The following is a 6,221-nucleotide window of genomic DNA, read 5'->3' on the forward strand; positions in this document are numbered from 1 at the left end:
AGGCAGTTCTCCTGCCCCAGCCTCCTAGTAGCTGAGATTACAGGTGCACACTACCACACCTGGCTCTTTTTTTTTTTTTTTTTTTTTTTTTTGGTAATTTTAGTAGAGACAGGGTTTCACCATGTTGGCCAAACTGGTCTCGAACTCCTTGACTTTAGGTGATCCATCCGCCACAGCCTCCCAAAGTGCTGAGATTACAGGAGTAAGCCACTGCACCTGGCCTGATCTGTGCACTTTCCTCCTCCAAAACCTTCAGTGGCTCCTGTGAACTGTAAGAAAAAATTCAAGGTTCGGCCGGGCACAGTGGCTCACGCTTGTAATCCCAGCACTTTGGGAGGCCAAGGCAGGCGGATCATGAGGTCAGGAGTTTGGGATCAGCCTGGCCAATATGGTGAAACTCCATCTCTACTAAAAATACAAAAAATTAGCCAGGTGTGGTGGCAGTCACTTGTAATCCCAGCTACTAGTTGGAGGCTGAGGCAGGAGAATCCCTTGAACCCGGGAGGAGGAGGTTACAGTGAGCTGAGACTGAGTCACTGCACTCCAGCCTGAGCAACAGAGCAAAACTCCATCTCAAAAAAAAAAAAGAAAAAGTTCAAGGTTCTTAGAATGGCATCCAAACTGAGCACCATCCATTACAGTTATAATTTTACATTTGTCTGCATGACTCTGTCACCAGCACTTGCCACAGTCCTTGGCACATAGAGGCTGCTTAATAAATGGATGTTGAGTGAATGTTAAATGCATGAGTGAATGAACGCAAAAGAGCAAAGTGTCTTTGCCTGGGCTACAGGTCAGCAGTCATAGATTCTGTCCTAGCCCTCTGTGGACTTGAACCCCAGGATAATCACAGCTGCAGCATGGCTTCCCAGAGGCTCTGAGGCCAGGAATGGGCAAAGGTGATAGCACCTGAGGGCTTTCCCTTCCTGCAAGGGCTTTCCTACCAGGTGTTTGTTTTATATAATGCAAACTAAAAGTAAAATACTAAGTCTCATTCCGACTGAATGGACCCCCTCTTGGCTATGGGGACTCCACAAAAACCTTAAAAACTGAATTCCTGGCCATGATGACATACTTTGTTATACCCACTCCCTTTTGGAGTCAGGCACAACAACTGACCAGCATAAATATTAAAATAGAGATGGTAAGGCTGACAAAACAGACTCTTTGTGGCAATAAGATACCAAATTATAAACAAGACCTAAGGCCATGCCACTCAAAGGTTAAGTCATGCCAGCAGGCCATCAACCTGCTACATGGCATCTTATCATCATTTAAAACATTCCCTTCTGGTGGGGCATGGTGGCTCACACCTGTAATCCCAGCACTTTGAGAGGCCGAAGTGGGTGGATCACCTCCAGTCAGGAGTTCAAGACCAGTATGGCCAATGTGGTGAAACCCCATCTCTACTAAAAATACAAAAATTAGGCCGGGTGCAGTGGCTCACACCTGTAATCCCAGCACTTTGGGAGGCCAAGGTGGGCAGATCACTTAAAGTCAGGAGTTCAAGCCAGCCTGGGCAACATGGTGAAATCTCATCTCTACTAAAAATATAAAAAAAATTAGCCAGCCATGGTGGTGCGTGCCTGTAATCCCAGCTACTTGGGAGGTTAAGGCAGGAGAATCACCTGAGCCCGGGAGGTGGAGGTTGCAGTGAGCCAAGATCCCACCACTGCACTCCAGCCTGGGTGACAGAGGGAGACTCCATCTCAAAAAAAAAAAAAGAAAAAAACCCAAACAAAAATTAGCAAGCCATGGTGGCAGGTGCCTGTAATCCCAGCTACTCGGAAGGCTAAGGCAGAGAGTCACTTGAGCCCAGGAGGGAGAGTTTGCAGTCAGCTGAGATTGTGCTACTGTACTCCAGCCTGGGCAACAAGAGTGAAACTCCATCTCAAAAAAATAAAATAAAATGAAAAGAATCTCTGGGCGGGTTGTGGTGGCTTATGCCTGAAATCCCAGCACTTTGGGAGGGTGAGTTGGGCAGATCTATTGAGCCCAGGAGTTTGAGACCAGTCTGAACAACATTATCTGGATGTGGTGGTTTGTACCTGTAGTTCCAGCTATTTGAGAGGTTGAGATGGGGATATTGCTAGAGCCTAGGAGGTAGAAGTTGCAGTAGGGCCACTGCATTGCAGCCTGGGTGGCAGAGTGAGACCGTGTCTACAAAAATAAATAAATAAATAAAAACCGTCTAAGCCCCTGCTTCAAGATATCCTGCCTTTTCAGGCCAAATCTATGTATATCTTCCATGTATTGATTTATGTCTTTGCCTGTAACTCTTGCCTCCCTAATATGTATAAAACCAAACTGTAATTCAACCTCCTGGGACCACTTACTCAAGGCTTCTTGGGTTTGTGTTTTCACCAGTGTGGTCACTCATATTAACTCAGATAAGAAACCTCTTTAAAATATTTTACAGAGTTTAGTTTTTCTACTAACACGTACTACTGAGGTTATAGGACAAAAAGGTATACAACAAAAACATGAAGAATCTTTGCTTCTTGTCAGCTTCACACAACATGCCTTTTTTTTCTTTTTTTGAGACAGGATCTCACTCTGTTGCCAAGCCTGGAGTGCAGTGGTGATCTTGGCTCATTGCAGCCTCAGCCTCCTGGGCTGAAGTGATCCTCCCATCTCAGCCTCCCAAATAGCCAGAACTACAGGTACGTGCCCCCAACCAGCTAATTTTTTTTTTTTTAAAGAGATGGAGCCTCCTCATGTTGTTTAGGCTGGTTTTGAATTCCTGGGCTCAGGCCGCCCTCCCACCTTCGCCTCACAAAGGGCTGGGATAACAGGTATGAGCCACTGTGCCTAGCCAACATGCTTTTCTCTTAAGAGTGGTGGGATTTCCTGGAAATTACAGTTGCCAAGAGTCAAACAAATGCTTTGGGCAATTTGAAAAAGAGGAGCTGTTTTGTAGCTAGGAAGGCACAGTCTGGACCACTCAGATTTCCCTCTTTACTTGCCTCTGTCAGCAAACCCAGCACAGGCTCTCCCAGCTGGTCAGGCCAGGCCCGGGAAGAAATACTGCCATTGAGTCGCTGGCTTCTGACAGAGGACTGAATTGGGGCATAGGTCCCCACCCACACCCCTGCTTCCACTCTGAGTCCTGGCTGTGCCTGTCTGGGCTGGGAGCATCTTTCCTTTAAAAAAAGATTATTTGTTTACTTATTTTTTGAGATGGAGTATTGCTCTGTCACCAGGCTGGAGTGCAGTGGCACAATCTCAGTTCACCGCAAGCTTCGACTCCCTGGTTCAAGTGATTCTCCTACCTCAGCCTCCCGTGTAGCTGGGATTACAGGCACGTGTCCCCACATCCAACTAATTTTTGTATTTTTAGTAGAGACAGAGTTTCACCATGTCAGTTAGGATGATGTGGATCTCCTGACCTTGTGATCCACCCACCTCAGCCTCCCAGAGTGTTCAGATTACAGGCGTGAGCCACTGTGCCTGGCCTATTTATTTATTTAATGAGATTTGGTCTTGCTGTGTTGCTTAGGTTGGTCTTGAACTCCTGGACTCAAGTAATCCTCCCACTTTGGCCTCCCAAAGTGCTGGGATTACAGGCTTAAGCCACTGTGCTTGACTGAGGGCATCTTTTTCTGATTCACACAAAGGCCTAGAAGAGTGGCCTTTTCTATATACATAAAGATATCATCTCAGTTACTGATGGTGGTGATGATGGGATCTTTAGGGGACACTGACCAAAAAGCTGAGTTTTGTGTTTTTTTTTTTCTTTTTGTAGAGACAGGGTTTCACCATATTGGTCAGGCTGGTCTCGAACTCCTGACCTCAGGTGATCCACCTGCCTTGGCCTCCCAAAGCACTGGGATTACAAGCATGAGCCACCGTGCCCAGCCAAAGCTGAGGTATTTAAAAGAAGCCCCTGCGGGCCTGGTGCGGTGACTGACGCGTGTAATCCCAGCACTTTGGGAGGGTGAGGTGGGTGGATCCCTTGAGCCAAAGAATTTGAGACCCACCTGGGCAACACAGCCAAACCCCCTTTCTGGTAAAAATACAAAAATTAGCCGGGTATGGTGGTGTGTGCTTGTAGTCCCAGATACCTGAGAAACTGAGGTGGGATGATTGCTTAAGTCTGGGAGTTCAGGTCTGCAATGAGCCACGATAGCGCCACTGCATTCTAGCCTGGGTGACAGAGTGAGACCCTGTCTCAAAAAAAAAAAAAGTAACAAAGAAGCCCTGCATATAGTCAAAAGCTGAGTAAGAAGACTCTAGCACCCCTCAGATGGGTTTAAGGGGAGCTCCTGTGCCCTCCCAGAACTCTCTCTTTTGTTCCAATTTCAAGTGTAGCCATTGCCAACTCCCTTCTCAGCCCTGGGAGAGCTGGCTGCTCTGGACTCCTTGCCTGCCCTCCTTCCCCATCAGTCCCATAGGTTAACTTCCACGCATACCTCAACATGTCCTAGATTATAAATCAGGCCACAGGCTAGGGGCAAGAAAAGTCACACAGTTTTTATTTTCGTTCAATCAACAGCAATTGGTCTCTGGGCTTTCTTCCCTCTGGACTGGCAGAAGATTCAGTCTTGGTAGTTATTTTGATGCCCCTCATTTTCTTGGGGTGACCTAGGCCCTAAACAGAAATGGGGCTTTAGTCTTTAGTGGTTTGTGGGCCTAATATACACATTGGCTAACACTGCACAGTTCCTAGGACAGGGACTTAGCTAGGCCAGGAGCCTTGCTGATTTATTTGTGTAATGCCCATCTTTTCTGCTGAATGTAAGCCTGTGAGGGCAGAGGCTTTGCACTGTTCACCACTTTTTTTTTTTTTTCAGATAGAGTCCTGCTTTTGTCACCCTGGCTGGAGTGTAATGGCGTGGTCTTGGCTCACTGCAACCTCTGCCTCCTGGGTTCAAGGGATTCTCCTGCCTCAGCCTCCCAAGTAGCTGGGATTACAGGTGCACTCCCCCATGCCCAGCTAATTTTTGTAATTTTAGTAGAGATGGGTTTTCGCCATGTTGGCCAGGCTGGTCTCGAACTACTGACCTCAGGTGATTCGCCCACCTCAGCCTCCCAAAGTGCTGGGATTACAGGTGTGAGCCACCGCGCCTGGCCTGTTCACCACTTTCAAGACATGAAATATTTCTTAAACACAAGTAAATGTCCAAGGACTTCCTGTCTAAGGATCTGCTACCTTCCAGAGGCAACCTGGACTCTTAAGACCCAGCAACATCTCTCTGCTTCCCTGGCTATGCCAGTCTCCCCTCTCTTACCACTGTTCCCTCCCTCCTTTCACAAACCCCTCTAGGAGATCAGAGGACACACCCTGGAGGTGGTTGTGTCCAAGAAGCTATGGCTTTCTACCCTGCCACATCCTCCTCCAAGGGAAGAGAGCTTTGGTACCTACTTAGAATGGGGTTTAAAAATACAGTTAGAACAGGAACTACTCAACCAATTACCCATCTACAGTCTCTTCAGTTCCTCCCTACTACTAGTTACAAGTTCCTAAGCATCGCCCCTTACAGCTTTTCATCAAGACTTCTGCTATGTTTGAATGTTGGTTCACTCTAAAATTGGTGTTATAATTGGTTACCATTATGGAGGTGTTGGGAGGTTGGACTTTTGGGAGGTGATTGGACCATAAGGGCTCCACTCTCGTGAGTGGGATTAATGCTATTATAAAAGGGTAAGTTTCGCCTTCTTTTGTCTTAGTCCTTTTGCCAAGACATGTCATATGAGGACTCAGCCTTTCTCCCTCCAGAGGATGCAGATTGCAAGGCACCATCTTGGAAAAAGTGAATGGCCTCACCAGACACCCAACCTGCTGGCGCCTTGATCTTATACTTTCCAGCCTGCAGAACTGTGAGCCAATATATATTTCTGTTCTTTTTGAAATACTCAGTCTCAGGTATTCTGTAGTAGCATAAAATGGACTATGACGACTTCCCTGCCTCAGCCTCCTTGCTGGTCTCCCTGAAAGTCCATCTTCCACAGAGGCAGTACAATCTTTCTAAAATGCAAATTAGGTTATATCTCTGCCATAGCTCCCCACAGCTCTCAGCTCAAACAGCCGAGCACAGCCTGGCTCCTGCATGCTTCCCTAGCCTTAGCACCCAAGCCCAATGTCACCCAACTCAGCTCTCTGGGATGTTTCAGCTCCTTCTGCCTGGGATACCCTCCTCCCCAACTTGCCCCTTTTCCTGCTAACTCCTACTTGTAAATTAAAGTTAAGCTGGTGAAAACCATATCTTATGTGCTTTGCC

The sequence above is a fragment of the Aotus nancymaae genome, unplaced genomic scaffold (assembly GCF_030222135.1).
Source record: "Aotus nancymaae isolate 86718 unplaced genomic scaffold, 86718_ANA_hifiasm-v0.15.2.pri h1tg000053l, whole genome shotgun sequence".
Classification (NCBI taxonomy): Eukaryota; Metazoa; Chordata; class Mammalia; order Primates; family Aotidae; genus Aotus; species Aotus nancymaae.